The following is a 15,439-nucleotide window of genomic DNA, read 5'->3' on the forward strand; positions in this document are numbered from 1 at the left end:
ACATGCACTGTCAACTGTGGGACCTTATATAGACAGGTGTGTGCCTTTCCAAATCATGTCCAATCAATTGAATTTACCACAGGTGGACTCCAATCAAGTTGTAGAAACATCTCAAGGATGATCAATGGAAACAGGATGCACCTGAGCTCAATTTCGAGTCTCATAGCAAAGGTTCTGAATACTTATGTAAATAACGTATTTCTGTTTTTTATTTCAATACATTTGCAAAGAATTCTAAAAACCTGTTTTCGCTTTGTCATTATGGGGTATTGTGTGTGCTGAGGATTATACTTTTTTAAATCCATTTTAGAATAAGGCTGTAACGTAACAAGATGTGGAAAAAGTCAAGGGGTCTGAATACTTTCCGAAGGCACTGTATTTGCATGATTTAGCTTATTCATCAGTCATAATTAATTCAACATTAACGTTTGCTTCATTCATGTGACCGACCAATACTGGGTCATGCATGTGACAGACCAATACCTCACGAGGCTTCTTCTCTCTAAACTGAGACCTTGAAACTGAGATATCACTTTCTCAAAACAAGGTTCTGGGCATACTGCCAAATTGCAGATACTGATAGTGAGGATTCGTTCGATCAGTCACTTGCATGAACACAGAAATTGGTTATTAGAAAAGCACAAACGTAACATTTTCCATCACAGCCCTCTGGATTAATGATGAATTGAAAAATGTTATAGTTCAAAGAGATTATGCAAAACAGCAGGCTGCTCAGCTGTTAACATACTGTAAATTGAGACATAAACTTAACAAAAAGAACAAGAAATTATATTACCAAACCAAGATAAATGATACAAAACACAATAGAAAAAGAGTACCTTAAATGATATCATGGGTAGAAAATGGAATTCAGCTCCATCATTTATTGAAGTTGATGGGTCATTTATAACAAAACCTTTCGATATTGCCAATAATTTCAATCACTATTTCACTAGTAATGAAGAAAAACTCAGAAGAGAAATGACAACATTGAACAGTGAATCATCATATAAAAAAAAATAAATATAAAAAAATAGTGAAAGGGAAGGATTGCTGTTTTGAATTTGGCCAAGTTAGTGTGGGAGAGGTGGACCAACTATTGTTATCCATCATAATGATAAGCCACCAGGTATAGACAACCTTGATGGGAAGCTATTGAGAATGGTAGCAGACTGTATTGCCACCCCTATTTGCCATGACGTTAACCAAAGCCTAAAGGAGTGTGTATGTTCCACAGGCGTGGAAGGAAGCTAAAGTAATTCCACTGCCTAACAATAGTAAAGCACCCTTTGCTGGCTCTAACAGCCACCCAATCAGTTTGCTGCCTGTTCTTAGTAAACTGATGGAGAGAATTGTGATTTTCAGAGAAGTAAACTACTGACTTTCAGCATGCATATAAAGAAGGGCACTCAACTTGTACTGCACTGACTCAGATGACAGATGATTGGTTACAATAAATGGATAATAAGATGATAGTTGGAGCTGTATTTTCAAATAAAATAAAAAATTAAATTGTCACATGCGCCGAATACAACAGGTGTAGACCTTACCGTGAAATGCTAACTTACAAGCCCTTAACCAACAATGCAGTTTTAAGAAAATAGAGTTAAGAAAATATTTACTAAATAAACTAAAGTAAAAAAATGTTTTTACAAAAGAAAGTAACTCAATAAAATAACAATAATGAGGATATATACAGGGGGTACCAGTACCAAGTCAATGTGCAGGGGTACAGGTTAGTTGAGGTAATTTGCACATGTAGGTAGGGGTAAAGTGACTATGCATAGATTATAAACAGCGAGTAGCAGCAGTGTAAAAACAAAGGGGGAGGGGGTGTCAATGCAAATAGTCCGGGTGGCCATTTTATTAATTGTTCAGCAGTCTTACGGCTTGGGGTAGAAGCTGTTAAGGAGTCTTTTGGACCTAGACTTGGCGCTCCGGTACCGCTTGCCGTGCGGTAGCAGAGAGAACAGTCTATGGGTGACTGGAGTCTTTTTTGGGCCTTCCTCTGACACCGCCTAGTATATAGGTCCTGGATGGCAGGAAGCTTGGCCCCAGTGATGTACTGGGCCGTACGCACTACCCTCTGTAGCGGCTCCGAGCAGTTGCCATACCAGGCGGTGATGCAACCGGTCAGGATGCTCTCGATGGTGCAGCTGTATAACTCCTTAAGGATCTGGGGACCCATGCCAAATCTTTTCAGTCTCCTGAGGGTGAAAAGGTGCTGTCGTGCCCTCTTCACAACGTTCTTGGTGTGTTTGGACCATGATTGTTTGTTGTTGATATGGACAACAAGCAACTTGAAACTCTCGACCCGCTCCACTACGGGCCCGTCGATGTGAATGGGGGCGTGTTCGGCCCTCCTTTTCCTGTAGTCCACGATCATCTTCTTTGTCTTGCTCACGTTGAGGGAGAGGTTGTTGTCCTGGCACCACACTACCAGGTCTCTGACCACCTTCCTATAGGCTGTCTCATCATTGTCGGTGATCAGGCCTACCACTGTTGTGTCGTCGGCAAACTTAATGATGGTGTTGGAGTCGTGCCTGGCCACGCAGTCGTGGGTGAACAGGGTGTACAGGAGGGGACTAAGCACGCACCCCTGAGGGGCCCCCGTATTGATGATCAGCGTGGCAGATGTGTTGTTGCCTACCCTTAACACCTGGGGGCGGCCCGTCAGGAAGTCCAGGATCCAGTTGCAGAGGGAGGTGTTTAGTCCCAGGGTCCTTAGTTTAGTGATGAGCTTTGTGGGCACTATGGTGTTGAACGCTGCGCTGTAGTCAATGAACAGCATTCTCACATACACTACCGTTCAAAAGTTTTAGAACATCTACTCATTCAAGGGTTTTTCTTTATTTTTACTATTTTCTACATTGTAGAATAATATTGAAGACATCAAAACTATGTAATAACACATATGGAATCATGTAGTAACCAAAAAAGTGTTAAACAAATCAAAATATATTTTATATTTGAGATTCTTCAAATAGCCACCCTTTGCCTTGATGACAGCTTTGCACACTCTTGGCATTTTCTCAATCAGCTTCACCTGGAATGCTTTTCCAACAGTTTTGAAGGAGTTCCCACATATGCTGAGCACTAGTTGGCTGCTTTTCCTTCACTCTGCGGTCCGACTCATCCCAAACCATCTCAATTTGGTTGAGGTCGGGAGATTGTGGAGGCCAGGTCATCTGATGTAGCACTCCATCACTCTCCTTCTTGGTAAAATAGCCCTTACACAGCCTGGAGGTGTGTTGGGTCATTGTCCTGTTGAAAAACAAATGATTGTCCCACTAAGCCCAAACCAGATGGGATGGCGTATCGCTGCAGAATGCTGTGGTAGCCATGCTGGTTAAGTGTGCCTTGAATTCTAAATAAATCACAGACAGTGTCACCAGCAAAGCACCATCACACCATCACACCTCCTCCTCCATGCTTTATGGTGGGAAATATACATACAGAGATCATCCGTTCACCCACACCCCGTCTCACAAAGACACGGCCGTTGGAACCAAAAATCTCAAATTTGGACTCCAGACCAAAGCACAAATTTCCAACGGTCTAATGTCCATTGCTCGTATTTCTTGGCCCAAGCAAGTCTTGTCTTCGTATTGGTGTCCTTTAGTAGTGGTTTCTTTGCAGCAATTCGATGAACAGTTTATGTTGAGATGTGTCTGTTACTTGAACTCTGTGAAGCATTTATTTGGGCTGCAATTTATGAGGCTGGTAACTCTAATGAACTTATCCTCTGCAGCAGAGGTAACTCTGGGTCTTCCATTCCTGTGGCAGTCCTCATGAGAGCCAGTTTCATCATAGCGCTTGATAGTTTTCAAAGTTCTTGAAATGTTCCGTATTGACTGACCTTCATGTCTTAAAGTAGTGATGGACTGTCGTTTCTCTTTGCTTATTTGAGCTGTTCTTGCCATAATATAGACTTGGTCTTTTACCAAATAGGGCTATCTTCTGTATACTCCCCCTACCTTGTCACAACACAACTGATTGGCTCAAACGCATTAAGAAGGAAAGAAATTACACAAATTAACTTTTATGAAGGCACACCGGTTAATTGAAATGCATTCCAGGTGACTACCTCATGAAGCTGGTTGAGAGAATGCCAAGAGTGTGCAAAGCTGTCATCAAGGCAAAGGGTGGCTATTTGAAGAATCTCAAATATAAAATATGTTTTGATTTGTTTAACACTTTTTTGGCTACTACATGATTCCATATGTGTTATTTCATAGTTTTGATGTCTTCACTATTATTCTACAATGTAGAAAATTGTCAAAATAAAGAAAAATCCTTGAATCAGTAGGTGTTCTAAAACTTTTGACCGGTAGTGTAGGCGTTCCTTTTGTCCAGGTGGGAAAGGGCAGTGTGGAGTGCGATTGAGATTGCGTCATCTGTGGATCTGTTGGGGCGGTATGCGAATTGGAGTGGGTCTAGGGTTTCTGGGATGTTGGTGTTGATGTGAGCTATGACCAGCCTTTCAAAGCACTTCATGGCTACCGACGTTAGTGCAACGGGGCGATAGTCATTTAGGCAGGTTACCTTCGTTTTCTTGGGCACAGGGACTATGGTTGTCTGCTTGAAACATGTAGGTATTACAGACTCGGTCAGGGAGAGGTTGAAAATGTCAGTGAAGACACTTGCCAGTTGGTCCGTGCATGCTCTGAGTACACGTCCTGGTAATCCGTTTGGCCCCACGGCCTTGTCAAATAAAATAAAATACAATTTTATTGGCCACATGCGCCGAATACAACAGGTGCAGACATTACAGTGAAATGCTTACTTACAGCCCTTAACCAACAGTGCATTTATTTTTTATAAAAAAGTAAAATAAAAGAACAGTAGGGAGGCTACATATACAGGGGGGTACCGGTGCAGAGTCAATGTGCGGGGGCACCGGCTAGTTGAGGTAGTTGAAGTAATATGTACATGTGGGTAGAGTTAAAGTGACTATGTATAAATAATTAACAGAGTAGCAGCAGCATAAAAAGATGGGGTGGGAGGTGGGGGTGGGGGGGCAGTGCAAATAGTCCGGGTAGCAATGATTAGCTGTTCAGGAGTCTTATGGCTTGGGGGTAGAAGCTGTTGTGAATGTTGACCTGTTTAAAGGTCTTGCTCACATCGGCTACGGATAGTGTGATCACACAGTTGTCCGGAACAGCTGGTGCTCCCATGCATGCTTCAGTGTTGCTTGCCACAAAGCGAGCATGAAAGGCATTTATCCCGTCTGGTAGACTGTATTGTTAGATTTCAGTGCAGCCTTTGATGTTATTGATCATACATTCCTATTAAATAAACTCACTTGCTATGGCTTTACATCACCCGCCATCACATGATTGGAGAGTTATTTATCCAATAGAACCCAGAGAGTGTTCTTCAGTGGAAGCATCTCTAACATCAGATACAGTGTGGTGTCCCTCAGGGCAGTTGCCTTGGGCCGTTACTCTTCTCTATTTTTACAAAAGATTTGCCGCTGGTCTTACACGAAGCTAGAATGACTATGTATGTGGATGATTCCACACTCTACATGTCAGCACCCAAAGCCAGTGAACTCACTGAAATTATAAGTAAGGCTGTTAGAGTCAGTATCGGAATTGGTGATTTCATAATAAACTGGTCTTAAATACATCTAAAACTAAAAGCATTGTAATTGGTTCAAAACATTCTCTAAGAGCTAAACCTCAACTGGAGTTGTGTATAAAGGGTGTGACCATTGAGCAAGTTGAGGAAGCATTACATTGGATGGTGGCTCGCATCTACTACAAGACCATGGTGCTTGCCTACGGAGCTGTGAGGGGAACGGCACCTCCTTACCTTCAGGCTCTGATCAGACCCTACACCCAAACGAGGGTTCATCCACCTCTGGCCTGCTAGCTCCCCTACCTCTACAGAAGCACAGTTCCCGCTCAGCCCAGTCAAAGCTATTCGCTGCTCTGGCACCCCAACGGTGGAACAAGCTCCCCCACGACGCCAGGACAGCGGAGTCACTGACCACCTTCCGGAGACACTTTAAGGAAAACCTGGAATAGTATAAAAAGTAATCTTTCTTCCCCCACCCCCCATAACAAATAAAAAATAAAGTGGTTGTCCCACTTGCTATCATAAGTTGAATGCACCAATTTGTAAGTCGCTCTGGATAAGAGCGTCTGCTAAATTATGTAAATGTAATGGTGAATTATCATGGTCAAGTCATATTGACAAAGTTGTTGTGAAGATGGTTATTAAAACATTGTAGTATCGAGTAAATGTTGCTAGTCATTGCTGATAAACAAAGGAGTCTGCTCATACTGAACCTTGATCATAAGTTTATTCATATCACAAGCTTTCAGCATAAGTTTTACAGGTGTCATGCCCACCCGGAGAGCGACGTCCCAGATTGCAATGGTCGCTCTAACCTCTTCTTCGCTTTTTACCCAGTATATATAATCTCCCCGAGATATGGGTGGCTCCCTCTACTGTCCAATCCCCTGTCTACAACACACAGACTTCTCTGTCCTATCCGGGGTGTCACATTAAAACCATTCCCTCTGACACTAAAATAAACGTCCTCTCCGGTTCCACTTAAAAACATTAACAACGTCATAATCTTCATATACGACAACATGTTTTGCGTTTTTGACACAAAAATAAACTGTACTAGTTGTTCAGATTCCGGTCTTGTCCCATCTTGATTACTGTCCAGTAATATGGTCAGGTGCTTCAAAGGAAGACCTAGCAAAGCTGCAGCTGGCTCAAAACAGAGCAGCACGCCTTGCCCTTAACTGCACATACAGAACTAACATCAACAACATGCATGCCAATCTTTCATGATTGATGGTTGACCTAAGATTAACTGCTTCTCTTCTAGTTTATATTAGAAATATTACTGTGATGAAAATTCCAGATTGTCTGCATAATCAAATAACATTCAGCTCAGACACACATACATACCCCACAAGACATGTCATCAGGGGTTTTTGTCCAAAACGAATTCACGGCAACGCACAGTATTACACAGAGCCATGATCTCCAATTACTCAAGCAAACAGTAAAAGTACCTTTAAGAAAAAGATTAAACAACATCTCATGGAAAGGCGGGACTGTGAGGGGACACACACACAAACAAATACACACAATTCAGTCCCATTTAAAATCCTATAATCCCTAACCCTAACCCTAACCCTAACCTAACCCTAGCCCTAACCCTAACCCTATCTCCTAACCCTAACCCTAAACCTAACCCTAGCTCCTAACCCTAACCCTAACCCTAACCCTAGCCCTAGCCCTAACCTAACCCTAACCTAACCCTAGCCCTAACCTAACCCTAAACCTAACCCTAGCTCTTAACCCTAACCCTAACCCTAACCCTAACCTAACCCTAACCCTAAACCTAACTCCTAACCCTAACACTAACCCTATCTCCTAATCCTAACCCATATTCTAACCCTAACCCTAAACTTAACCTTAACCCTAACCCTAACCTTAACCCAAAAACCTAACCCTAACCCTAAACCTAACCCTGGCTCCTAACCCTAAAACTAACCCTAGCTCCTAACCCTAACCCTAAACGTAATTCTAACCCTAACACTAACACTAATTCTAACCTTAACCCTAAACCCCCTAGAAATAGCATTTGACCTTGTGGGGACCAACAAAAAGTCCCCAGTTGGTCAAATGTTTGTTTGTTGACTTCTGGTCCCCACAAGAATAGTTAAACACGTCCACACACACACACACACACTAACACACACACACACACACACTAACACAGAGTGTGTGTGTGTGTGGACGTGTTTAACTATTCTTGTGGGGACCAGAAGTCAACAAACAAACATGTTAGATATTAGTTAGGGCACAAGGGGGTGCAACTCAATATTAGGAAGATGTTCCTAATGTTTTGTACACTGTATTGAAGTTCCAGAGGCACGTATACACACACACACACACACACACACTAACACACACACACACACACTAACACAGAGTGTGTGTGTGTGTGTGTGTATACGTGCCTCTGGAACTTCAATACAGTGTACAAAACATTAGGAACATCTTCCTAATATTGAGTTGCACCCCCTTGTGCCCTCAGAACTGCCTCAATTTGTTGGGGCATGGACTCTACAAGGTGTCAAAAGACTCCAATGCTTCCCACAGCTTTGTCAAGTTGGCTGGATTTCCTTTGGGTGGTGGACCATTCTTGATACACACGGGAAACTGTTGAGCGTGAAAAACCCAGCAGCGTTGCAGTTCTTGACACACTCAAACCGGTGCGCCTGGCACCTACTGCCATACCCCGTTCCCAAAGGCACTTAAATCTTTTGTCTTGCCCATTCACCCTATGAATGGCACACATACACAATCCATGTCTCAATTGTCTCAAGGCTTATAAATCCTTCTTTAACCTGTCTCCTCCCCTTCATCTACACTGATTGAAGTGGATTTAACAATTGACATCAACAAGGGATCATAGCTTTCACCTGGATTCCCCTGGTCAGTCTATGTCATGGAAAGAGCAGGCATTCCTAATGTTTTGTACATTCATTTACATTGACATTTTTAGTCATTTAGCAGACGCTCTTATCCAGAGCGACTTACAGTTAGTGAGTGCATACATTTTTTTTTTTCATACTCCCCCGTGGGAGTCAATGTATATGTGAACTCAATATACACTCAATGTATATGTGAACCAAACACATCATTACCGTCATTATACAATTTCATAACATCACTGACATGCTCCCTCCCCAAACTAGTTCATAATGTAAGGCAGTTTTAAACAATCAATCGCTTCCTTCCTCCGTAACGATGGTTCTGTAGGGTTCCGACAGCACCGGGCGTGGCTGAATTAGCGAGAGGACGCAAGCAGAAGAAAAAGGGGGTTCTGGGTAGTGGGTACCAGACGTTCAAGGACATCATGGAAACTCTGGGACATCACAGGGTAACACACATATACACACACGTCACTCACACGTCAACACGGTAACACATACAGTAACTCACACTCATACACAACAGATATACACATGTAACATGCACAGTACTTACAGACAGGGCTGCTCACTCTCGTTTCCATGACAACAGGGCCGAGAGCCGACCCTAGCTGCCATAGCAACTGTGAATCACACCACCGCTGCAGTTACACAGTGCAACCACTGGAGGGGAGTGAAACACTCACATTTTCCTTATTTCTTCTCCCAAATCGAGCTTTAGATAGATATAGATACTGTAGATAGGTAGATAGATATAGATACTGTAGATATGTAGATAGGTATAGATACTGTAGATAGGCAGATAGATAGATACTGTAGATAGGTAGATATATATACTGTAGATAGGTAGATAGATATAGATACTGTAGATAGGTATATATATATATATATATATATATATATATATATATATACTGTAGATAGGTAGATAGATATAGATACTGTAGATAGGTAGATATATAGGTAGATAGATAGATACTGTAGATAGGTAGATATAGATACTGTAGATAGGTAGATATATAGGTAGATAGATATAGATACTGTAGATAGGTAGATATATAGGTAGATAGATATAGATACTGTAGATAGGTAGATATATAGGTAGATAGATATAGATACTGTAGATAGGTAGATAGATATAGATACTGTAGATAGGCATATACAGTCACACCCGTCGCTATGGGCGGGCCATAGGGGGCCGGGCCCACCCCCAAAAATGCTTGTGCCCCCCCCCACTTGAAGCACAGTTCTCTTAAAAAAATTACTTTAATTTTATATTATAATTTACATTTACATTTACGTCATTTAGCAGACGCTCTTATCCAGAGCGACTTACAAATTGGTGCATTCACCTTATAGCCAGTGGGATAACCACTTTACAATGTTTTTTTTTTTTTTTTTTTTTTGGGGGTGGGGTGGGGTAAGGGGGGGTAGATAATAGTTGCTAATTTTGTGTTGCATTAATGTTGCATTCTTTATCATTAAAACATAAAACATATAAAAAAACAATGGTGTGATTTTGTTTGATTGATGGGAATCTACACTGCAACAGCCTATCACGGCCTTAATAAAAATAAAGTTAGGCCACGTACGTGAGGTATCCTACGTCAGTGTAGCCGCTCAACAGTTACCGCGCATTTTTGAAAGCTGGATGAGTTTTCGCCGGCTTACTCGCTTCAGTTCGTCATGGATATCCGTAAGTGGTTGAAAAGCCCACCAACAGTCTCCTCTGCCAAACTGGATACGACACCGACGCCTCCTGATGTTGTAGTTTGAGAAGGAGACCCTGGACGACAGTCTGAGCCTGATGCTAGTAGCTCCGTGGAGTCCGACCCTGGGCCAATGTGGAGAGATTCAGAAAAACGTAGAGAGACAGGAAAATAGATTTCCACTCTCTTAAATTCAGAGCAACTGGCTCGCAACAGATACTACATGTCAGCTGTAATTGATATGCTGGAGTTTTTAGTGGTGAATCAATTGCCGTTACGTGGAGATAATGCTGGTTTTGCCAGTGTGCTAGATGATAATAGCTCAATGGTGCTGTTTTTGTCTCTCTTTGAGTACACCATGCGCAAAGATCCCGAACTGACACAGATTACAAAAACAATCCCACAGAATGCACGCTATACCAGCCCACAGATACAAAACGAGATTATCGAAATGATGAGCAAACTCGTGACAGAGGAGATAGTGAGACAAGTCGGCGACAGCTGGTATTCAATTAAAGTGGATGAAACACGAGATCCTTTAGGCCAAGAAAACATATCTGTAGTTGTGCGTTTTTTTGTTGACAAAAACTATGGTCTGTGTGAGCGCCTCTTGGTAATGGCCACATCTGAGAAAGGTGATGCAGAGGCTCTGACAGGTGTCATCATTGATGAGCTCACCAGCGCCGGACTCAGCACTGACAAAATCCTGAGTCATGTTTATGATGGCGCATCACTCATGTCTGGCAGGCATGGTGCTGTGCAGAAATTGCTTCAAAAACAAGCTGGATCGTAACATACCATATATTCACTGCTTCAATCACCAACTTCATCTGGTTGTGATTCATGCCATGTCCAGTGAAGCAGCTGTCGATGATTTTTTTTGGAGTATGCAACATGCTGTACAACTTCATCAGGAAGCCAACCGTGGCTATTCTGTACAAAGGCGATACCCTGAAACGTATCTTGGACCAGAGATGGACTGGCCACTTGGCAACGGTCAAAGTTGTGGTGAAGAGTTTTCACGACATATCCACATTACTGACCGAGGTGGAAAACACACGAGGCCTTGGAGCGGAGGTGCGCGTCGAGGCTACGGGGCTGCTCCGTGCCATTACGCAGCGCAGTTTTCTTTTCATTGCGCACCTTGTTATGAAACTGTTGTCACTTTTTTTCGAGCCGCCTAACAGACTACTACAGGCCGAAGATATGGACTTGTTCACTGCGGTGACACTTGTGAACAGCGCTTCTGACTGCGTGAAGACACTGTGGGATCTCTGCACTCCTCCAGCATCGGCCACCGAGGCTGTGCCGGTGACCGACCCTGGTCCAAGCAAGAGAAGACGCACAATTAATAAGAACCTCCGCGGATTTGCAGTTGAAGAAACAGTTGGTCAGCCACAAAGTGACATAGATGAAAAGACTGAGTTCATGAGATTGTTTTACAGTGTTATCGATGCTGTGCAAGGAGAGATTAATGAGCGTTTTGGAGAGCGCAGTAGCGAGCTCATTGGCGCACTGGCTGCTTTGAACCCAGAGGCCGAGGATAATTTCCTGGACCCATCAAAGGTAACCCCTCTCCTGGTATTAGCTGGAACTGATGTGGTTGAATCTGAATATACTGTCGCTCGTGAGTTCCTGGTGAAGAAAATGACTGACACCCCGGTTCCCCCCGAAGATGGAAAATGGACAATAGCCAACATCCTCAGCACATTCAACTGTGCACTCCAGGCTATGCCGACTGTTCTCACAGCCTACACACTTGCCCTAACTTTAGGAGCTTCCACAGCAATGTGTGAAAACTCATTTTCCACGCTCAAAAGCGTCTTCTCAGAGCATCGGCGCAGTATGCTGCACAGACGCAAGGCCCAGCTGATTCAGCTTGCTTTTGAAAAGGACCTCACTCACAAGTTTAAGTCCGAGTGGAAGGATACTTTGATGAGGAGGTTCTGCTCTGAGAAACGCCGCCTCCCGCTGTACTGACAGGAGGGACTGGAGAGAGGACAGCGCTGCCTCCACTCAAAGTACCGGTAGGTTCAAAGTCTCTGTGTGTGTGTGTACAGTGGGGGAAAAAAGTATTTAGTCAGCCACCAATTGTGCAAGTTCTCCCACTTAAAAAGATGAGAGAGGCCTGTAATTTTCATCATAGGTACACGTCAACTATGACAGACAAAATGAGAAAAAAATATCCAGAAAATCACATTGTAAGTCTTCACAAGGTTTTCACACACTGTTGCTGGTATTTTGGCCCATTCCTCCATGCAGATCTCCTCTAGAGCAGTGATGTTTTGGGGCTGTCGCTGGGCAACACAGACTTTCAACTCCCTCCAAATATGTTCTATGGGGTTGAGATCTGGAGACTGGCTAGGCCACTCCAGGACCTTGAAATGCTTCTTACGAAGCCACTCCTTCGTTGCCCGGGCGGTGTGTTTGGGATCATTGTCATGCTGAAAGACCCAGCCACGTTTCATCTTCAATGCCCTTGCTGATGGAAGGAGGTTTTCACTCATAATCTCACGATACATGGCCCCATTCATTCTTTCCTTTACACGGAGCAGTCGTCCTGGTCCCTTTGCAGAAAAACAGCCCCAAAGCATGATGTTTCCACCCCCATGCTTCACAGTAGGTATGGTGTTCTTTGGATGCAACTCAGCATTCTTTGTCCTCCAAACACGACAAGTTGAGTTTTTACCAAAAAGTTCTATTTTGGTTTCATCTGACCATATGACATTCTCCCAATCCTCTTCTGGATCATCCAAATGCACTCTAGCAAACTTTAGACGGGCCTGGACATGTACTGGCTTAAGCAGGGGGACACGTCTGGCACTGCAGGATTTGAGTCCCTGGCGGCGTAGTGTGTTACTGATGGTAGGCTTTGTTACTTTGGTCCCAGCTCTCTGCAGGTCATTCACTAGGTCCCCCCGTGTGGTTCTGGGATTTTTGCTCACCGTTCTTGTGATCATTTTGACCCCACGGGTGAGATCTTGCGTGGATTATCAGTGGTCTTGTATGTCTTCCATTTCCTAATAATTGCTCCCACAGTTGATTTCTTCAAACCAAGCTGCTCACCTATTGCAGATTCAGTCTTCCCAGCCTGGTGCAGGTCTACAATTTTGTTTCTGGTGTCCTTTGACAGCTCTTTGGTCTTGGCCATAGTGGAGTTTGGAGTGTGACTGTTTGAGGTTGTGGACAGGTGTCTTTTATACTGATAACAAGTTCAAACAGGTGCCATTAATACAGGTAACGAGTGGAGGACAGAGGAGCCTCTTAAAGAAGAAGTTGCAGGTCTGTGAGAGCCAGAAATTTTGCTTGTTTGTAGGTGACCAAATACTTATTTTCCACCATAATTTGCAAATAAATTCATTAAAAATCCTACAATGTGATTTTCTGGAGGAAAAAAATCTCAATTTGTCTGTAATTGTTGACGTGTACCTATGATGAAAATTACAGCCCTCTCTCATCTTTTTAAGTGGGAGAACTTGCACAATTGGTGGCTGACTAAATACTTTTTTCCCCCACTGTATATGCTTCGATTGCCTCCGTATCAGCTTCGGATGCTTCGAGAGAAAGTTATACTTACCTTGGCTCCGACCCGTCGTGCTTCAGGGTCGAGACTCCCGCCTAAATATGTATCAAGGTTCGGGCACGAAACTCCCGCCTATATGAAGCTATCTGACTGGCACAGTCAAGCATTGACTGTCAGTCTCGGTGGACTCGGTCAAGCTAGGACCGGTAGTTTACAGCACTGCTGAGCTCTGTGATCACAGCAAAACTCCAAGCGAGGGAGTGGTAATGCTGGATCAATGGGCTGGTGTGGCAGTCAGGCAGGGCCTGGCATGACACCACGGGTCAACAAGCTAACTAGCTACGGTAACTATGTTTGGCTAACTTAGCTAGCTAACTTCTGAGGTAACGGGATAGACCCAAAGCTAACTAGCTAACACACAGGGATGGAAATGCCTGACAAAAAGCAATAAAAGTAGCTAGTAGCTTCTGCTAAATGACTAAAGCGCTTCTGCTAAATGACTAAAATGTAAATGTACTCATGGCACCTCCTCGAGTCATTGAAGAATCATAATTTCATTGAAGAATCGTAATTTCATTGAAGAATCGTAATTAAACTGAAGAATCGTAATTTAATAAAAAATTAATCTGAAGGGGATTAATAGCAATCTCGTAATGTAAAACACACAAATGTGACAGTAAAGAAAAGACAGTACGTCACGCCACACCGCCTTCTATAGTGACAGGTCACCTGGATACAGTAACGGTGTGGTGTGACTGTAAACATCTTTGATATTAAGCATCTCAATCACACCGTTACGAAAACAAAAGAGAACTTGATTTAGTGCATTATTACAGGGTAAGCATTAGAATAAACCGCCTCAATTTTTGAAGCCATAAGTGATAATATATTTCCAGGAGCTGATCCGTCGTCAGTATTGTGGAATAATTCTAATGTGAAGGTAAGATTTGAATGGAGAAAGCTGATCTGAGAGCATCGTTGCCTTTCTTTCGATCCTATTAGTATTGACACATGACTCAACGACGCACTTAGCTAATGTTCTCTCTGCATGGGGTTTTGGGAAACGTATGTTATATCTTCGGCCGTTGTAGGAAAGATGCAGAGTTAAAACACGCATAAGCCTAAATTCCATCGCTATCTGGAAACCGGGACCTAGGGTGCGTTCAGTTCGTTTGAACGTTTGCCAGTGTTGGGGAAGCTACTCTGAAATATAGTTTACCAAGCTACCAATTATTTCACACTAGAAGAAGTTAAGCTACACTAAAGCTACCCTTAAGAAAAATATAGTTTACTGAACCAAAGTTACTTAGAAAAAGTAGTTCACTACATCCAAAAATAATATTATAATAATACTTAGTGAAAAATTATCATATCTGAAATATCATAGACGACAAATTGCAACAGATCACAGTGTCAGATGTTAACAGAATGTGTAATTTAGCCGACTAAACACAAAGTGAGAATTAGGCACACAAAATGTGTTTCAGGTGAAAATTATACACACAAAAGGTGTTTCAGGTGAGAATTAGGCACACAAACGGTGTTTCAGGTGAGAATTAGACACACAAAAGGTGTTTTTCAAGTGAGAATTAGACAGGTCTGATGCCGAAAAGGAAAGTACATTTGTGCCTACTTCACCCAAGAAGTGTGTAGTTCCAGTAGTTAGCTACCCCACTACATCGTAAAAAATATTTGAATTTAGTTCAACTACCACCAAGCTGCTGCATCATTTTATT

Source organism: Coregonus clupeaformis, chromosome 8 (genome assembly GCF_020615455.1).
Source record: "Coregonus clupeaformis isolate EN_2021a chromosome 8, ASM2061545v1, whole genome shotgun sequence".
In the NCBI taxonomy this organism is placed as follows: Eukaryota; Metazoa; Chordata; class Actinopteri; order Salmoniformes; family Salmonidae; genus Coregonus; species Coregonus clupeaformis.